The following is a 22307-nucleotide window of genomic DNA, read 5'->3' on the forward strand; positions in this document are numbered from 1 at the left end:
TAACAAATACCTGCCCTAAAGAATTACTAAGGGGAGTTCTGTAGGTTGAAAGGAAAAGACAGGAAAGAACAGCTTGGAGTAGTGTGAAGAAATGAAGATCTTTGGAAAAGGTAATTAAAAGGGTAAATGCAAAACCCAATAATACTGTATCCTCAATATACAACCTTATTCTTTAATTTCAATGAGTCAGAATACAATTGAACAAGGAAAAGCCATATTTCCTGATGACAGACATGCCAAATATAAAGAGTAATATGGGACAAAAGCAATATAAGGTAAGGAAATAGACAGACACGGGAACAGAGAACGCATATGCTATTGAAGCTAAATTAGTTTCTTTTCAAAATAGTAGTTTATAGATGTAATTATTGTATTACAAATAATGGGGTAACCACAAAGAAAGCATTTTTAAAATATAAAGAGAAATTGGAAAGGCATCAGTCAGCTAAATGGAAAAGGAATTTGCAATAAGGAAAAAGACAAAAAAAAAAGATTCAACATATAAAAATCAAAGGACAAAATGGCTGAAGTCAGTACTGCCTTTATAGTAATTACACTGAATTCTAATGGATTAAACAAACAAACAAAAGGCACAGATTGTCAGAATGGATAAAAAAAAAAAAGCATGCTCTAACTATATGCTGTTTATCTTAGAACCAAAGGAACAAATAGGTTGAAAGTGAAAGGTTAGAAAAAGATATTCCATGGAAATAGGAAACAAAAAAGAGCTAGGGTAGCTATAATATCAGACAAGATAGAACTTAAGTCAAAAGCTGTTGCATGAGAAAAGAAGAACACCATATATTAATGAAAGGGCAATCCACCAAAAAGAAATAATCATAAATATTTATGCACCTAATCATGGTGCCCCAAAATACATAAGGCAAACACTGACAAAACAGAAGGAATTACAGAGACCTCTACACTATTAACTGGAGACTTCAATTTACTATTTTCTTCAATAGATAGAACTTCTAGACAGATGATTAATAAGGAAACAGAGAAGTTGAATAATATGATAAATGAATTAGAACAGGTATATACAAAATATTGCACCCCTATACAGCAAGATATACATTCTTCTCAAGTGCACATGGATCATTCTTCAGGATAGACCCCATGTTGGGGCACAAAACAAGTCTCAAGAAATTTGAAAATATTGAAATTATAAAAGCATCTTCTCTGACCACAATGGAGTGAAGCTGCAAATCAATAACAGGCACAAAAATGGAAAACACACAAATACTTGGAAGTTAAATAACACATTCTTAAACAATCAGTATGTCAAAGAAAAAAATTGCAAGGCAAATCAGTAAATATTTTGAGACTAATGAAAATGAGAACACAGCATATCAATACTTATGGTATGCAGCAAAGGGATGCTGAGAGGTAAGTTTATAGCCCTAATTATGTACAATAAAAAAGAAGAAAGGCTAAAATCAAGGACCTAACTGCACATCTGGAGGAACTAGAAAAGAAAAGCTAACTAAACCCACAGCAAACAGAAGGAAATAAAGATTAGAGCAGAAATAAATGAAATAGAGAATAAAAAAAATGAGAGGACTAACAAACCCAAAAATTGGTCCTTTGCAAAGATCAATAAAATTTACAAACCCTTAGCTAGACTGAAAAAGAAAAAAAAGAGAGAAGATGCAAATAAATAAAATCAGAATTGTGAAGTATGACAATTGACCACATAGGAAAAAAAAAAAGAATTACAAGAGAATACCATAATCAACTGTATGCCAACAAATTAGACAATCTAGATGAAATGGAAAAATTCCTATAAACATACAAACAACCTGCACTGACACTAGAAGAAATAGAATATCTCAGCAGACCAATTACAAGTAAAGAGATTGAATCAGTGATCAAAAACCTCCCAAAAACAAAAGCCCAAGACCAGAAGGCTTCACAAGTGAACTACCAAACATTACAAGAAGAATTAATACCAATTCTGCTCAAACTCTTCCAAAAAATTGAATAGGAAGGAACACTACCTAATTTTAGGATGCCAACATCACCCTAATACCAAAGCCAGATAAAGATACTACAAGAAAAGAAAATTACAAACCAATTTATCTTTTGAATAAAGATGGAAAAATCCTCAACAAAATACTTGCAAATTGAATCCAGCAGCAGATTAAAATATTATACACCATGATCAAGTTGGTTTTATCCCAGGTATGCTAAGGTGGCTCAAATAAGGAAATTAATTAATGAAATGCACCACATTAACAAAATAAAGGGAAAAAACTAGATGATCATCTCTATCGAAGCAGAAAAGACATTTGACAAAACCCAGCAATGTTTTATGATAAAAACACTTCAGAAGATAGGATTAGAAAGAAAATTCCTCCACATGATAATGGGAATATATGAAAAACGCACAGCCACCATCATACTCAATGGTGAAAGACTGAAAGTTTTCCCTCTAAGACTGGCAACAAGACAAGGATGCCCACTGTCACTACTGTTATTCAACATCGTGCTGGAAGTTCTAGACAGAGAACTTAGGCAAGGAAAGAAAGACATTCTAATTGGAAAGGAAGAAGTAAAACTTCTCCTGTTTGCAGATGGCATGATCATATATATGGAAAGTCTCCAAAAATATACAACAAAGCTACTAGAGCTAATAAATGAATCAGCAATGTGTCAGGGTACAAGATCAACATGCAAAAATTAGTAGTGCTTCTATATAATACTAATGAGCAATTTAAGGAAGAAATCAAGAAAAAAAGTCCACTTACAATAGCAACCAAAATAATAAAATATATATGAATAATATATAACCAAGGATGTAAAGGACCTATAGTGGATAATGCCAAAATTTTGCTTAAAGAAATCAAAGAGGATCTAAATAAATGGGAGGACATTCCCTTTTCATGGACTGGAAAGCTAAATAGTGTTTAGATGCCATTTCTACCCAAAATGATTTACAGTTTCAAGAAAATCCCAATCAAAATTTTAACAGCCTACTTTACAGAAATGGAAAAGCCAATTATTACATTAATGTGGAAAAGTAAGGAATGCCAAATAGCCAAAAAAAAAAAAAAAATCATGTTGAAGAATGAAGTTGGATAACTCAGACAAAGCTACAGTGGTCAAAACAGCATGATACTGGCACAAGGAGAGACATATTGATCAGTGGTATTGAATTGAGTGTTCAGAGACCCTCAAATCTATGGCCAATTGATTTTTGATAAGACTGCCAAATCCACTCAACTGAGACAGAATAGTCTCTTCAACAAAAGGTGCTGGGAGAACCACATATCTAGATGCAAAAGTATGAAGGAGGGACCCTATCTTATACCATATAGAAAAATTAACTCAAAATGGATTAAATACCTAAATATAAGAACCAGGAATATAAAACTCCTAGAAGAAAATGTAGGGAAGCATCAGGATCTTGTGTTAGGGAATGCTTTCTTGGATTTTGCACCCAAAGCACAAGCTACAAAAGAGAAAAAAAATAGATAAATTTACCACATCAAAATTAAAATTGTTTTTGCATCAAAGCACCTTATCACAAAAATGAAAAGACAACCTACTCAATGGGAGAAAATATTTGGAAACCACTTATCTGACAAGGATTTAATATTCAGAATACATAAAGAAGTCCTGCAACTCAACAAGAAAAAGACAAACAACTCAATTAAAAAATGGGCAAAAGACTTGAATAGACATTTCTCCAAAGAGGATATACAAATGGCTAAAAAGCACATGAAAAGATGTTCGACATCATTAGCCATTAGGGGAATGAAAATCAAAACCACAAAGAGGTACCATTTCACATCCACTAGAATGACTACTATTTTGAAAATGAGAAAATTTCAAATGTTGGGGAGGAAGTGGAGAAATAGGAACACTCATTCATTGCTGGTGGGAATGTAAAATGGCACAGCCACTTTGGAAGACAGTTTGGCAGTTCTTCAGAAGGTAAATATAGAATTACCACATGACCCAAAAACCCCTCTAATAGGTGTATACCCCAAACTATTGAAAGCAGGGTCTGGAACAGATATTAGCACACTGATATTTATAGTGGCATTATTCACAATTGCCAAAAGATGGAAGCAACCCAAATGTCCATCAACCAATAAATGGATAAACAAAATGTAGCATATACATACAATGAAATATTATTCAGCATTAAAAAGGAATGACAACATGGATGAACTGTGAAGACATTATGTTGAGTGAAATAAGCCAGACACAAAAGGACGAATATTGCTATGATCTCACTTATTTGAAATACTTAGAATAAGCAAAGTCACTGAGTTAGAATCTAGAATATAGGTTATCAGGGCCTGGGTTACGGGTAGGGAATAAGGAGTTAATGCTTAATTTATATAGGATTTCTATTTGGGTTGAAGGTAAAGTTTTGGGAAAAAAAATGATGGTAATGGTAGCACAACACTGTCAGTGTAATTCACAGCACTGAATTATTTATGTAAATAGGGTTAAAAGGGGGAAATTTTGGGTCGTACATACGCTACTAGAATAAAAATTAAAAGATAAAACAGGACTGTACAGCAGAGTGAACTCTATTGTAAACGATGGACTGCAGTTAACAGTATAATTATAAGAATGTTCTCTTATGAGTTATAAGAAAGTTACCACAGTAGGGCAAGGTGTTAACCATAGAGTGGTACATTGGGAAAAGTACACTCTAATGTAAACTATGGACTAAAGTTAATGCTACAACTTTAATATTCTTTCACTAATTGTAACAACGTATCAAACTAATGAAAAGTGTTAATAAAAGGGAGGGTGTATATGGGAACACTGTTTTTTACGTGATTTTGTGTAAACCTGTAATTTCTTTAATTAATTTTTTTTTTTAAAAAAGAAAGAAATACTGGCTCTATGAAGGCTGAAAAACAAAGAGAAGAGAAATACTAGCCAAAGCAGATCTAATACTGAGTGCTCGGTATTACTCCCTACATGTAATTGAGTTTTAAGGCTGCTTCAGTGTATTTTTCCTTCCTCCCAACATATCCACAATGGGCAGTCCCAACTCTATGAACCCTTTCAGTCTGTTTTCTCTCTTTTTAAATAAAAAGCTATAATAGGATCATAGAGAATTTATAGTATACAATCTTTTTTCACTTCACAATTTATCTACTATTTTCATGACTTTGTGTGTTTTTCTACATTAGCACTTTATTGCCTGGATAGAATTTCATTGTAAATAAATAATTACTATAAAACAACTATCCTGTCTGCGGGGACTGAGCTTGTGCCTCGACTTACCAGGCCTGGGCCAGGGGACTTGATATCACCCCCTGGGGAGGGTAGTAGGTACGGGCGTGAGTGCCCTCTGCAGCCCCCCCGAGCCTGAGGAGCGAGGTCAGGGCAGCTCCCTTTTCCTCACCCAAAATGCCACTGGCAGGGAAGGCTTGCCGGAGGAAACCGCCTTTCTCCCAACTGCCCTTTCCCCACTTCCTTATCTTACCCACTCGCTCCCTGGTGCCAAGGCCACTCCTGCCACCGCCAGCGCGCATGCACCGTGGCCAGAACAACCCCCGCCCGCTGCAACGGCTCCTGAATCCTCTCAGAACCAATCCTAGCCCCTCTCCCTTCAATATTGCCATTTTAGGCTACTTCACCTCCTTTCCAGCCCTGCCCCTCTTACCAGCCTATATAACCTGTAATCACCCCTGAATAAATCTCTTTGGCGCATACCCCTACTGGATGAAGAGTGTTTTTGTCCTTATCGCCGCCCTCCTTGCACGCCTCTCGCCGAGGACTCTGGCCAACGTCCTCCGCCTCGCCCTCGCCTCCGGGAAAGAGCCCCCGCCGCCGGTACCCTTTAAGCAGCCCCGAGAGCTGAGGGCTCGGCTACCGGCCGCCACTCCCCCTAGAAGCAGTAACCCCGACCGCAACTGGTGCCCCGTGTGAGGAGCATCTCCACACGACAGTTTGGCAGGTCACCCGCTCGCCCGGACGCCCCTCCAGCTTCCCATTTCCTCGCCTGCAAGGTAAAGGGCCGCCTCTCCCTCGCCGCTTCCGGAGCCGTGTGAGGTTCCTTGCTCCGAAGCCGCTCCTCCCTTCCCCCACGCTCTCTTCATCCAGTAGGAACTCCTCCCTTCCCCCACGCTCTCTTCGTCCTCTTGTATGCGCACTTCTATGACCCCCGTTCCTCCTAACACTCTCCCTCTTCCCCTCCATTGCTTTGCTGTAGTTCTTTGTATCTTTATTTCCTCATTTGGTGCCGTGTGCCTCTTTGCAACTGCCCCCCCTGACTGCTCTCGTTGCCAAAGGGCACTGCTTTCCGCTCTCGCCGTCTCCTTCGGCCTTGCGGCCACAGTTTATCTCATTCTCTCTGCTCGATAAAACTACTCCTCCTTCTCCTCCCTGCCAGCCGGCCGGCCCGGCTCGGGAACAACTCCCCCTCCTCTCCCCTCAGCTATGGGTAATCGTATATCTACATGTCAGGCACCTCAAGTTCGTGCTCTGGCGGGTCTCCTAGACACGCATAGCTGTAAAGTGTCTGTCCGGCAGCTGCAGATATACTGGGATCTCCTGCTGCCCTTTAACCCATGGCTCACCACTTGCCATCTTTGGGACCCTGTTACTTATGATCGCCTTATTGATCGAGTCACTAATGCCATGGAACATGAGAGCAAGCACTTCCCTCCCGGCTTGCTCCCCACCTTAATAACCATCCGCTCCTGCCTTCAAGGCTCCCTCCCCCCTGATAGAGGCCCCGTTAAATCCAAAGAGGCCCTATCAACCCAGCCAACAGACTCAGATAGCGATACTAATTCAAATCATGACTCGGACACGGAGTCCTTAGTCGAGCAGATTAACAACGCGCTCGAGGTGACTCCCAAAAAGCAAAATAACACTGCGCCACGCCAAGATGGCGAACTTCCTCCTTCTTCTTCCATCGAGGGGAGGAAATGCTCCGGCGATGACATCAGCCCTAAGCTGGGCCGGAAACCGCATACGCTTTACCCCGCCCTTCCACAGGGCGGAGCTAGTCCACCATCTTATGCCTTGAACCCCACCCTTTCACAGGGAGGGGCTGATCCACCATCTTGTGTCTTAGCCACGCCTGCCGCGCCGCCATCTTGCGACGCTTGGGGCCTCCCACTCCCGCCTCTCCCTCCGGCGAGCTCCCCTTCGGAGCCGCTACCGGCAGCTGCCGCCGCTCCTCCCACCCTGCCGACTAACAACCCCTGGCTGCCTTCAGCACCTCAAGGCAACCCTTGGGGCAACGCTCCCCCTACCCCCACTCCCGCGCCAAGTCCTCTGCAAGCGTGTCCTCCTTTCTCTCGTGCTTTTCGCTGTTTTCCTCTTAACCTTGCCCCCACCCCACAGAGGCCGCATGACTGGTATCCCATTGACTTAGATACTATCAAGCAGCTTCGCAAGGCCGTCGAGGAGGACGGGTTAGGTAGCCCATACGCTTCCCAAATACTGCAGGATCTCGGCATGGACTATTGCATCCCCCAAAACTGGGCCTCGCTTGCCCGTTCAATTTTTAACCCCGGTCAGTTTGTTGACTGGCGTGCTCACTTCCAGGCAGAAGCAGCTAAGCAAAGTGAGCAAGATGCAGCCATTGGAGTCTATCATCCCCCCGAAGCCTATTTGGGCACTGGAGCGTTTCTAAATGCGTCTACTTATATTAATGCCCCTGCTGCCTTCTGGACTGTCCTCAGAGGCATCGCCTTACGCGCGTTTGCCAATTGCTCTGCCCGTCGACCTAACAAATTTACCAAGCTCTTCCAGGAGCCGAGTAAGTCTTTCACCACCTTTGTCTCCAGAGTCGAAGAAACCTGCGCCAGAAAGGTAAGTAATCCCCAGGCCCAATATTACATGTGCCCATCCTCAAATCCTGGAAAATCGTGCTGTAATTCCCCCAACAAGTACTACTGTGCATACTGGGGGTGTGAAACATTAGCCACTAATTGGAAGCCTCCTGTTCCTAATCATTACCTTACCTTAAAATGGACCCCTACAGGGTGCAAACTCCCTACTGTTAACTGGCTCAGCCAAGAAAGTGAGAGATCCTGCACACAGCTTAATCTTACAGTGCAGCTCCCCACTAATCCCTCCTGGTTACTCGGTCAAACTTGAGGAACCAACCGAGGATCACTTATTCTAATAAAAAAGGAGGCTATAAGCCAACCATGCCAAAATACTGCTTTAAAAACACCCTCTGGCATAGGTCCCAATAAAGTCATTAACCCCCTTTTTCCACAGCCCCCCAGCCGCACCTCAGCTACAAACAACGCATCGCCAACTCCACCACCCCAGCTTCCTCTGCCCCCTTCTCGTTATTCCTCTCCCCTCCTCAGCCTCATCCAAGCCGCCTTTGCCTCAGTGAACTCCTCCAACCCCAATTTTACCTCCTCCTGCTGGCTCTGCCTCTCCACCTCTTCCTCACTGTACGAGCCCGTTGCCTCCAACCTCTCCTTTTCAGAAAGCACAGAAGACAGCCCCTCGGAATGCAGTTGGAATACCTCTGCCGTCCCCCTAACCTTTCATTCAGTCTCCTATACGGGAAAGTGCGTCCGCCCTCGCTCCAGTAACTCTCCCGACCTCACTGCCTGTGCCAGCTACTCATCTCCCAGTAGCTCGGCAAAATTTCTCATTCCTCATAACTCCTCCCAATGGCTCTGCTCCTCTACAGGACTTACCCCCTGTCTCAGCACGAATATCATCAGTGAATATAAAGAAACTTGCCTCCTAATTGTCCTTATCCCTAGGGTCTTATATCATAGCGAAGAAGACTTCTTCCTCCGTCTGGAAAGAACTGCAGCTCCTGCCCTTCTGCAAAAGCGAGAGCCCATCACCGTCCTTACAATTGCCTCCCTCCTAGGTCTTGCCGGCGCTGGCACCGGAATCGCTGCACTAGCCAGTCAAGGCTCCGCCCTAACTCACCTCAGGGCGGCTGTTGACGAGGACATTCGCCACTTACAAAACGCTATTTACCATCTAAAAAATTCTGTCAATTCCCTCTCTGAAGTCGTGCTCCAAAACCGCCGAGGTCTTGACCTTCTCCTCCTCAAAGAAGGAGGCCTCTGCGCCGCTCTAGGAGAAGAGTGCTGTGTATATGCCAATTCCACAGGTCTCGTCGAGGACAGCCTGAAAAGGGTCCGAGAAGGACTGGAAAAGCGTAAAAGAGATCGTGAAGCCACCAGTTATTGGTCCAGTTTTTTCACTCCCATCCTCCCATACATCCTTCCTTTTCTTGGCCCCCTATTAATAATTATTCTAGCTCTCATCTTAGGACCCTGCATCATCCGCAAAATTGTCCAGCTTGTAAGAAAACAAACAGATGCCATTTTTTCCTCGTTCGTGCAAATCCAGTATCAGCGACTCGCCACCTCTGACGCCCCCCACTCCAAGATGACAGCCAACCCTCCGCGACCTCAACGCCACCGGTCGACCCGCCGACCGCGAGGCCCTTCTCAATCACCTGAACATCGCTCTCACCTCGAGTTCCAGCTTCTCTGAACCCCTGAACTTTAAACCCATGAACTTTAAACCCCTGAACTTTAAACCCCTGAACTTTAAACCCCTCACCTTCTCCCAGCCCGCTGCAGCGGAGCCATTGTCAAGCGCCCGGGCACCACACCAACACTGAGCTCCAGCCTCGCTGAGCCACCGTCAACCCCTTTTTCCCTTCCCTAACCTCCCCCTTCCCTCACCCTTAGCGGACCTCTCCGGTAAAGCCTCTTCCTCTAATTAGAAAAGAAAGGGGAATTGCGGGGACTGAGCTTGTGCCTCGACTTACCAGGCCTGGGCCAGGGGACTTGATATCACCCCCTGGGGAGGGTAGTAGGTACGGGCGTGAGTGCCCTCTGCAGCCCCCCCGAGCCTGAGGAGCGAGGTCAGGGCAGCTCCCTTTTCCTCACCCAAAATGCCACTGGCAGGGAAGGCTTGCCGGAGGAAACCGCCTTTCTCCCAACTGCCCTTTCCCCACTTCCTTATCTTACCCACTCGCTCCCTGGTGCCAAGGCCACTCCTGCCACCGCCAGCGCGCATGCACCGTGGCCAGAACAACCCCCGCCCGCTGCAACGGCTCCTGAATCCTCTCAGAACCAATCCTAGCCCCTCTCCCTTCAATATTGCCATTTTAGGCTACTTCACCTCCTTTCCAGCCCTGCCCCTCTTACCAGCCTATATAACCTGTAATCACCCCTGAATAAATCTCTTTGGCGCATACCCCTACTGGATGAAGAGTGTTTTTGTCCTTATCGCCGCCCTCCTTGCACGCCTCTCGCCGAGGACTCTGGCCAACGTCCTCCGCCTCGCCCTCGCCTCCGGGAAAGAGCCCCCGCCGCCGGTACCCTTTAAGCAGCCCCGAGAGCTGAGGGCTCGGCTACCGGCCGCCACTCCCCCTAGAAGCAGTAACCCCGACCGCACCTGTCTTCTACTTGGAAGCATTTATATTATTTGCTGTATTGCCTTCATAGTACATTCTATCATTGATCAACATAGGAATAATTATGTCTACTCCATTTAATATTCTGGTCTTGAATTCTATTTTGTATGATTTTAACATTAGCACACAAAGGTTGCTTGTAGTTACATTTAGCTCTTATATTTTTGTACAGCCTGTTAATTTTCAACATTTCTGTAATTTTGTTCATTTATGAATTATATATTTATATATGTTCTTTTTATAAACAGCTTATAGCTATATTTCATTTTTGTCACTAAATCTGAGAGTTTTTGTCTTTAGATAGAAAATCTTAAGCCATTCACACCATAAAAGCTTTAGTTGGTTTTTCTTCTGCCAATTTATTTTATAGTTTCTATTTTTAATGCTTCTTTTTCCTTTCTGTAGTGATCAAGTTTACTATTTACTTTTTTCCCCCATTAATGATTTGGAAGTTACAAATCTCTTTTTTTTCTATTAGGGACTACTTATTTTAAAATGTGTAAATACATTTGAATTATATATCTTTATTTCATTAATTTTAAAAAATTATGCAAGTAAAACCTAATTAAAAATTTTAAAAACATTTAAAACATCCAAATAAGACCAAAATATGCAGAGTGAAAAGTAAAAGTTCCCTTCATGATTCCCCAGCCTCATTGCCCTCCCCACAGGAAACACTGCCCTAAGTGTCATATGTTCTTATCCAGACTCTTTTCTATGCATTGGTGTGTGTCTATCTGTACAGACTTGTAGTTTTTTTAAATAAAATATCAATAAGATGTAAAAAAATTACTCCTGTTGCTGTGATCAGGGAGCATGGAGACTAGTTGGGAGGTTATTGCAATAATTCAGTGGGAAATATTGGTAGCTTGAGCAAGGGTGATAGTAGGGGAAGGCTGGCCTAAATGATTAGATGGTGACAGTGAGTGACAGGATTTGTTGACAGTAGTGATGTGGGTACAGTGGATAAAGAATGTCAAGGATGACTCCAAGTTGTTTATGAGAAGGATGGAGCTGCCATTCCTTCTGTTGTAGACAACTGCTGGAGGATCAGGATTGAGGGTTGGAAATCAGGGAGTTTTTTTGGACACATAAGATTTAAGAACATTTGTAGGCACCCATGAAGATGTTGACCAAGCAGTTGAATACAAAGACTGAGATTCAGGTTGGAAGAAGTAATGTGTGTGTCTTCAGCAGAGAGATGATATTTAAAGCTAAGAGACTAGAGGAGATTACCAAGAACTCAGTAAAATCAAAAGATGAGGGACCCAGATGCCTGAGCCATGGGGTACTGCAGTGTTTAGAATTGTGGAGATGAGAAAAGAGAAGCAAAAGGAAAAACAAGGGTATAGCTTTGAGGTGACAAAATAACAAGGAAGTGAGGGGTCCAGGAAGCCATGAGGAGATAAGCATTTTAGAGAGGAAGGAGTGATCAACTATGAAAAATGCTGTTCAAAGTTCAGCAAGGCGAGGACCAAAAATCACCAGCGGGTCGTCAATGTCCTCAAAAACACTAGTTTTTAAAAGTAGTTTCTTAGAAAATAGGCTAAATCTTTTAAAATGCCAAACATTATTTAAAAATTGAAATCTTCAAAGCAATTTAAAAGGATATAGCTTTATGATGCTAATTATTCATTTAAATATTTGACAAAAACTGTCAAATACTACCCAGATATTCAGTATCATGAAAATAGAGCTGTATTTCAAAAATCTCCCTTTGATATTCATGTTTTATTTAGTTTCATTTTACATTCTATATTTTATGCAGAACACACAAAAAATGGAAAATAAACACCGCAGAAAATAGACTCTTTACTAAGATCAGAGAGCAACACTGAAAAATATTTGATAGACTGTTGATGGACAAAAGAGGAAGTTTTCCAATAAATTGGGATCCATTGAGAAGAGGGAAGTCCCACTGTGTTGATTTACTTTACCAAATGTCTCATGTAGCTACTGGATTCGGTCCATTTATCTAGCCCTCCGTAGCTGTGCTCGACTTAGACTCTCTTGCAAGAAAAAAAGATTTCTCTATAAACCCTCTGCATGATTTTCCTGGTGTGAAAAGATTTATTAATGGAAAAGGAAATTGTAAAAGCAGTACTCAGCACTCAATAGAAGTCTGCACTATGAGCCAAAGACAGCTTTATTCCTCAGCATGCCTGGATATACCTATGTGGATTTAAAAAGTTGTCACTGAATTACTGCTCATGCAGAAGAGAGAAAATTAAGTGGGAGACTATTTAAAGAAAATTACAACTAATAGGAATATCAGATCTACAAAGTTGCTACTCTGCTTCATAAATCACTTAGAGTCTCTTAAGTCTTAAAGTGCAGACCCCCTAATGGATTTGGATTATTCAATTCTAATTTGTGTTCTCTTGCTGCTTTGGTGCAGGAGTAGGAAAATGGTTATCTATAAGGGTTGTTGTTTGCTTCTTTCCTGAGCTTTTCTCCCTATAAATCTTGATCCTAATATCCATTTTTACAAAGCTTTCTAAGGTATAATACAGGTAGTGTCTGTCCATTGCCATAGAAAAGGAAGATAAGCTTTACACTCAAACGTAATATCCTAGAGTAAGAAAATCAGTGGGGGAGTGTGTATTTTTCCACTTCACGAGGCATCTTGGGATCCAATAGGTTACTCTTCCACAACTAGCATTTTACCTAAGAGTGTATACGTTTTTCTCAGAAAGATGAATTATTTCCAAGATTAATGTAACTTAACTTTTCTCTATCATCTTCAAGCCTATTCTCTAATTGAGTGGTATTCTACCAAATGGCATGGAAATGCTCATATACAAAAATGTCAAGAACTTTGTGAAATACCCCCATGGCAGGTACATTTACAGTCATAAACCTCTCAAGATTAAGTGAGAATCAAGGCAGTCAACTGGAAATATAGCATATTTGCTTGAAAATTATCAGGAATAGGGGAGGAAGCAAGCTGGGTACATGGGACTGGTGACCTAACATATAGTGGGGCACACAGGACCCTTAGTGAGGTGACATATGTTCAAAATTCCACCACCGACACTTTCTGGTTGTGTTATCTTGAACTTGTTTCATAATCTTTCCTTATCCGATAAAAAACTGTGAAGAATAAACAAGAAAATAAATGAAAAGCACTTAATATAGTAATGCCACATAGTTTACATTCTATAAATATTAGATATTGTGTTGATGTTAATGTCACTGCTGTTGTTGCTGTCCTTGACAGATTTAATTCTTAAAACATATCCTCTATAGCCCTGAAAAATATATTGTTAGAAATTTTGAAGTGAGTGGTTTAAGCACTCAAGTCATTTGTCAAACTGTAAGGTTTCCAACTGAAGGAGTCAGACTAATCCTTATATGTTTTACCTGAAAAATTTCCCAGCTAGAAGGGCAGGAAGGAGTTTGAAGGCTCTGGATAATGGGAGTCCATCAAGCTATCACTGGTCAGTGTATGATGACAGGAGAGAGAGAGGGGCAAAGAGTTTAACCTAGGGACTTCTTTAAATACAGTTACTCATTTCTAGGGCTGTCAAGATTTGTTAAGCAAATTCACACTGAGAAATTACTATATGTTAGGCAGTATATTGGGTTCTGAGAATAGACATCCCTTGTTCCCCAGGAATTCACCAGATATCCATGTGATTCTCCCCAATGAAACCATGTTGGGTAGTAAGTCTCTTAAGTTCCTTTTGGGCCAACTCTGTCTCTATATCTGTCTCAGTGCAGTGTATGTTTTAAAGGAACTGGATCTTTTGTCCTGCAGAATTTCTCATAGTCTAAGTTTGCTGATCATATCCTCGTGATGCTATTCATCATGCTCCTTTGTACTTTGTGTTTCCTGTAAAACAATAGTTGGATCTAGAGACTTGATTAAATTTAGATTACTGCTGCTGCTGCTATTGTTGTTGTTGCTGTTGTCATAATCATCACCATCATCATTATTAGCCAGACGATATCATAGATGGTGCAGTGCTCTTCCTCAGGAGGCACATGGTGAAGGTTCTTTCTTTGTATAATGTTATGTCATAATAATTGCTTATTTTTATCAATTCATTCTGGATTGTAAAATGGGGAAATGCTAATTCTATAATTCCCTCTTCAGCTGGAGTGCATCTGTGTCAGGCACAATGCTTCTAGGACTTCCGTAACCTACTATCTGCTACTTGGTGGTATGTTTTGCTATAGAAAAAGTAGGATGCTTGATTCTTTCTCTTTAGGTACCACTTTTAAAACACTGAATTGGTTTATTGGTATTCTCCAAAGGTGACTGCATTTAATTACAAAAATGTTTATATTTATAAATCAAATATCATTTTCTCTCTTATCCCTTTCTTATATTACATAAGTTGTATTAACTTTAAATCATAGTATTTAAGTTACAGGATATCAAGAGAAGAGTTAATATCACCCAAGGAGTTGCATCCTCTTCTGGAGAAAGGGTTATTACATTTTTAGATGTACACGGGATATCATATTAGGTGGAGGGGTGACTTTGTTATTAACTTTATTTGGAAATTAAGTATGATTTACAGAGATGTCTATGGGTGCCAAATTGACAAGGGGTGGACTGTGATGGTTAATTTTATGTGTCAACTTGCTAGGTTATGGTGTCCCATTGTTTGGTCAAATACTGGCCTAGATGATACTGTGGTTGTATTTTATAGACTTAAATAACATCTACAATCAGTTGCCCTTAAGTAAATGTGGTTACCCTCCATAATGTGGGTAGGCCTTATCCAATCAGCTGGAAGTCATAAGAGCAACGAATGAGGGTTCCAGAGTAGAGAAAAATTTCTGCTTCAAGACTTCAACATCAACTCTTACCAGAATTTCCAGTTTGCCAGCTTCCCCTAAAGTAATAAGACTCAAGACTTCAACATCATCTTTACCATAATATCATTTGGAATTCATATTTGCCTTCTTCAACAATCACTAGAGCCAATTCCTTATAATAAATACGTATATTTAAATTATATCTATATAGCTATCTATCTATCTATCCATCTATCTATCTATCCTAGTTTGTGCATGTTTGTCATGGTTTCCCAGAACCTAGTATAGTATCTGTCTGTAAGAAAATATTTATAAAACTGCATAATTCTATAGCTTTCTTGGATAAGCTCAATCTGATTAAACATGATTTAATTTCCTTAATTTGGATTGGAAACATCACAGGCTTTACAAATTACAGTGACCAGAAGTAGGGTTGTGAAGAAAGATATCAAGTAAGTAAAAATTAATAAATAATTTTCCAGCATAAGTGGGAAGTAATCTGTGGGTGAAGAAGGAAACAAGAAACCAACCAACTTTGAAAACGGAACTATTATCACCTTGTAATTGAAATATAAAATATGAATTATCCTGTATAGACTGTGCATGCTCATTTAGAATGCAAAGCAATGCAGAACATGTTAGAACTTCATTCTCACTAGCTGTGTAATTAAAATAAATGAGTTTCCATTCACACAAATCCTACCCAGGTTATTTCAGAAGGTTCTATTTAGAAGAGCAATGGCTATGTTAATATTTTTCAAGCACTTGAAGTTATGAAATGAGCACACATGCTCTTCCCCAGTGATGATTTCTTTTTTTTAAAATAATGGACCAAGGTTAAAGAAAACAAAAGACAAAATAAGACACATAAAAAAAGAAAAAGACAAAAGAACTAGACAAGCAGAGATTTTCATTTTAAAACACATTTGGATAGTATACTAAATTTTCAACACCATCTTGCAAATGTTAGTTGTTGACCAATACAAAGAAAAAAAAAAATCCTGCCCCTCACTCATCAGCTGAGAACAACCATGGTTGTTGTGCCCTTTTCCATCAAACTTCTCTTCAGGAACTGTTCTAGTTTGCTAATGCTGCTGGTACGCAAAATACCAGAAATGGATTGGCTTTTATAAAAAGGGTTTATTTTGTTACAAAGTTACAGTCTTAAGGCCAGAAAGTGTCCATCAACAAAGGGTACCTTCACTGGAGAAAGGCCATTGGCATCCGGAAAACCTGTTAGCTGGGAAGGCACGTGGCTGGTGTCTGCTTGCTCCCAGGCTGCATTTCAAAATGGCACTCTCCAAAATGCCTGCATCAGCTTCCAACAGCCATCTTCAAAAATGTCTGTCTCAGCTCTAGCTAGCAAGCTCCTTATGTCTGAACTTATATAAGTCTCCAGTAAACCAATCAAGGCCCATGCCGAATGGGTGTGACCACACCTCCATGGAAATACTGAACCAATAGGTTCCAACTCAATCCACACCAATACATCTGCCCCCACAAGAATACACCAAAGAACATGGCTTTTTCTGGGGGACATAATGTATACAAACCAGCACAGGACCTAAGTATTCTAAGGAGATCTTTACCAAAAGGCAAAAGTAAAGGAGTCCCAGAAGGCTCCGGGCCTTCTCAAGAAAGAATACAGAAGCAATGAGCTAAAAGAGATAAAGGCACAGGCCATGAATTCATAGGGCACCAACCAGACCTCTGAGGAATCAAAAGACACCAAGATTCATTAAGAGGATTACTCTAATTGAAAGTCAGGTGTGTAGCTCATCATGGTTTTCTTTAACTCACCCAACAAGTAAAAAGAAACATTTACCTAAGCAGCAAGCAATTGCAAGCTGCAATGACAGAACAACCCAAGGATATAGGGGTACCAAAATATGAAATATTTCATTACTCCATAAGGAATTTCACAGTATAGAAGGCAAAGTGCTGGATGAAACTTAGATTGAGGCCCTGACCTGATCCATCAAGGGAGCTTACATTATTTTTCATTCACTTCACTCTAGAAGCAAAGACTATATTTATCTATAATGCTAACAAATGCAAATGTTGCAAGACCACAAAATAATGCTTTGCTAAGACATCACAAGATAATTCCTGAAGGAGAAAGCAAATAAAGAAGATATGTTAATTCTGGTTCAGGGAAACCTGTACTTTAGAGCTTTTTCATTCTTAAGAAATATGAAGCAAGAGGAATAGGGTTGACATTGAAGCATAAGGTATTTGGGTCAGACAGTAGAAAAAATTCTGATCTGCTAAAACAAAGTAAAACAGGAAAGCAGTTGCCAAATTCTGAAGCTGATGCTCCTCTATTGAAGAAGAATGCCATTTGTTTATGTATTACAATCATATTTTTGCATGGGAATAAGGTACAATATATAAGGTACAACATGCCCCTTAAAGTATTTCTTTAAAAAAAAAAAACTACATATATTTGTTTGAGTTTTTTGCTTTATTTTATAGTGGGAAAGGTATATATTTTTAGGACAGAAAATAGGAGGGAGAGTGAGATGATTTATGTTTTTCAAGAATGGTGGACCTACTTTATCCTGGGGAACTGCTGGTTATTTTCGCTGTTATTTTGTTTAAACCACATAAGCAAACTCTGAAGTAGATTTTACTATTTATAGGTTTCATTATCTATAGATTAAAGATAAGAAAATTGAAGCTTACAAAGTTTAAGGCAATGGTTCAAAATCACACAGTTAGGAAGGGGTAGAACAGGGAGTCAAATCTGGTCTAGGCATCTCTTTAAAGCTCGTGATTTTCCCCCAGTACTTTGCTATTTTTTTTTAATATAGTCCTCAAAACTGTTTCAGGTCCTAAAATTCTGTGTATTTTACTCTACTTAGAGACATTTATTTCTTTGTTCCTGTAAACCTATGAAACTCATTATTTCCCCTATGCCTCCTTATAATTAAAGGAAAACAAAGCACCCATTTTAGCAGTTGTCTAAATGAGCTATTCCTCAGTCCTGAACTAAGAAAAAAAGATATAAGAGGAAAGAATGGACAAGTTTATCAATTAATTGGAAGGAGTGAGTCAGCAAATAAGAATAGTTGGTGATGAAAACAGAAATAAAAGAAGAGTCAGTTCAAGGGAAAGATAATGTTTTCAGTATTGCACATGAGCTCTTGATAATGACGTATCTTGTGACATCAAAAACTAAATCTACTCGGATGGCATCCAAAAGGCTCTTCCAGTTGTTCTTTATGGAAGAATGATATCTATTTTTTGTTGGAACAATGAGATGTTAAAACTAGGCCAAAATAGTTTTTATTTAAAATTTGTCCTTAAAAGCAGTAATATGTACCAATTTTTGAATACATGTATTAAATATATAAGTCCACAGTATTTCACAGCAAATTCCAAATTAATAAACTTTCCAGGTTGTTGAATATATGCCTCCCATTTCCATAAAAACTTTTTTCTGAATATCGGATACTCCCTCTAAAAGAGAAAAAATAATTGCTGATCACAACAAAGAGGAATTACCTCCCTTTCTACTAAGAAAGTTCCTGAACTTTAATTTCTTTGCAGCAGCAGAGAGAAGAGACTTCATGTAGAACATCATCTAAATAGGTAGTATCCTCAGTGATTACACTGCCAAGCTTGTATGAATTGAAAATCCAACATTTATCCAAGGATGTGATACTTCATTTGTTATATATGATGTTCTATGCCCTCTATGGACACAACAATATTATACAATGAAAATCAATTTTAAGAAAATCCAAGATAGATCACTGGTTTTAAAGCATCAGCATAACCTGGTTGCTACTCATTGGTAGTATCTTTGATAGTAAAGAATTTACACTACAGCCTCGGGTGTATAATTCCCTCAGTGCTTATTATATTTCAGCCTTTTGATGATACATGCCATTACAGTATCTGTGTCTGATTTCCACACTATCTTTTCTCTCAAATAAATGGTTTAGCACTTTGGAATGAAGTGTTCTTGTTTTAATTGTGCCCTCCAATGGGATGCTTTTCATCTTAAGTGATTCAGATAACGATTTCATAGTTGGAATGCAGAGGATATGAGCCTCTTTTTTACCTTACATTTCTCACTTCAATGAAGTGTCACGTAGAGCTAGATTTGATGAAAAATATGTACAATGGTATTTAAAAATTGACATGCAATATCCTGTACAGTGGGAAAGAAAATATTTCTAGAACTGCAGTGGTTATAACATTTACCAAATTGACAAAGGCGGAAGAGAATATATTTCACTCCCAAAAGAAGAGACTTGTCATAAGAATATACTTAATGGGCATCAATTAAAGGAGTTGGTCAGACAATTTAAGGAGACATTTTGTTGTTTCTCCAATTAAGCATATTTCTGAAAGCATTGTAAGGAAGCAGAGAGGAGCTTGTCCTAGAATTTAGCACTTTAAAATAGCTCCACTCAAAAAAAGTTGATGCTCTCTTTCCTACCAGAAACATTTAGATGAATGGAGAGGAGGGGAGAATTTATGAACATTTTGTACAATGCTTGGTTTCCAAGGAGATAAAAGGCTTTATAGAAGTACCAATAAATAGCCTACCTGGGATTTTTGTTTGTTTTAGAGCATAGCTTTTCCCCCAGGAGCACAAGTTGCTTAATGATTATTAATTCTTTAAACAGACAATAGTGAATACTAACTTTGGATCAATAAATTCAAGTCACAAGTAGTTTTTTTCATCTCACTGATGAATTCAGGGTCAAGTAACAGGTTTGCCATGTATCTTCAGACTCTTCGTCCTGCCTGTAACTGTCAGTGCACTAGAAATGAAAGCATTTTTCTCTTTATAATGTATTGTGGCTGGAGAATATGAGAAATTCTTTGTAAGCATGCATTTCTATAGTATAGTTGATAAAAACACAGGCCCTATAGTTAGAAGACCTGGTTTAGGAACCCAGTCTTTCCCTTCACTTAGAGGGGTCAGTGTTGGATGATTTGCTCAACCACCAAAATACTGTACTCTGTGACTTTGCTTCCTCTATGTTAAAATGAGGCTAGTAACAATTCTTGTCCTGTTGCATTGCCCTGAGGGCTCGATGAATACGTATAAAGCATTTCAAATAGTAACTAGCACATAATATGCTCTACTTACTACTTTAGCCATGAAAATATATTGTGAAACATAACAACATATCTTATTTGTTGAACAATTGTTTGTTTGTTTGTTTTTTAAACCCAGGGATGCTAACTCAAATTCCCACAGAAGTCAGTCAGAGGGAAGCCACTTTTTACTTCTAGGGATTGCTGCCCCACAGGAAATGAGTTACAGGTTGTCTGATTTTTTCAATAGCCAAAAATATGAATTTTCAAGTGCAATTTTTAGATACTTAAATGTTTGCAACAGATTCAAAACAATTTTGTGGATAACATATGCCTGGCTTATTGATAATATACAAACTTTATATTATGATCAGCATCTAAGTTTAACATAGGATAATGATTTAAATATTTGTGTTTACATAGGTTCATTTAAAACACTTCCCTTTCTTATGGAGCTGCTTTATTTTTATGGCCATCAACTGAACTTTTCTGAGTTTTATTTAAATTCCCTCTCTACCACACACACACACATACACACACAATTCTTACTGTAAAAATTGCAGGTAGTTTTTGTTAGATACATTGGAGAAAGTTCAAGTGTGTACATGTGTGTATGGTGTAGAAATATGCATATATTCATATTTCCCCTTCGTATATTTTTATATTGTTCCAACTTTTTATTAAAAATAATCCAAATATTCAGAAAAGTTGAAAGAAGTATATAATAAAAGCCCATGTTAACAGTCATTAACATTTTGCTATATTTGCTTTATGCATATTTCATTTCTTTTGTCGGATCATTTGAAAGGAGTTGCAAGCATCACGTTCCTTCATCTCCACGTACTTCAACATGCATTTCCTCAAGATATTTTTTTAATCCAAGCATTAATTGAGCAAAGAGTTACTTGTTTCCAAAATCATGAATATTATTGTGCCTCTTTTATCTTCTACTCTACTCAGTTGTGTGTTAATTTTATACATTAATTCATGTAATAAATGCTATCAAGGGCCTTCAATTTGTTTGATGCTGTGCTAAGCCCAGAGATACAAGAACTGGTGCTGACATTCCCAAAAATCACAGTGTAATGGCAAAGACAGGCCTTTGTGAAGCAAGAAATAAATGCCATGGTAGAGGGAAGAGGAGGGCAGTATAGGATTCCAGAATATCTCAGAAATCAGGGAAAATGGGCAGGAGACAGGATCAGAGTTGAGTTGATAATGAGGAGTGCTTTGGCTGAGACAAAAGGATGCCATGGAGTTGTTAAAAAAAAAAAACTCGCAAGAGGATACTCTAGGCCTAAGAGAGGCTTGTGCCAAGGTGAAAGGAAGCATGATGTGTTCAGGACATAACTATGGCAACCTCAGTGCAGTTAAAGTACATATTATGTGCCAAGAAGGAACTCCAAAAATGGCTAGTCATTTTTAATGTGGTCATGTTTAGTTATGAATAACCATCATGGTTCCAGAAATCAGGGAGGGATTTATTTAAACAGAATTAAGGGCTTGAAAAATATTAGAAAGACCAAAGCACCCAAGCCAAGCATGGGCCTCCAGGAAGAACCTTTGGAATTATATAGAGTTACTACCTCTGCAGATGCTTCTGGAGCTGGAATCACCAGTGGCTGCCATGCACCTAAAGAAGGATGACAGTTGCTCATGTCCAATCTCCCATCACTTACAACTTGCTCCATAACTGGTTTTAACTTTTCACAATTTAGTGATTTTCCATTACCAGGTTCTTTCAGGAAACTAAGATGCAATTATTCTAGTCCAGGAAGTAGAACCCATGTAGACCAAGCATGTTCACATTTACCTTCTCTCCAGGAACTTGGCTTCATTTCCCTATTATCAATAAATGCTCTCGCCTTTTGAGTATGAATTTTACTCTATTTGACAGAGAAAAGCTGGAAGCAAGCAAATGAGAGTTAAGAATTATGTTTCACTTTTCTCATATTTTTCACATCTAGTTCCAAATACCAAGCCCAGGTCTGTGTTCTGCTTCCTCTAGATCAAAACTTAGAACCATCCCTATTGAATCTCCTTTCCTTTTGAAATATAAAATCAACCCAATCTTTCT

This window comes from Choloepus didactylus, chromosome 7 (genome assembly GCF_015220235.1).
Source record: "Choloepus didactylus isolate mChoDid1 chromosome 7, mChoDid1.pri, whole genome shotgun sequence".
NCBI lineage: Eukaryota > Metazoa > Chordata > Mammalia > Pilosa > Megalonychidae > Choloepus > Choloepus didactylus.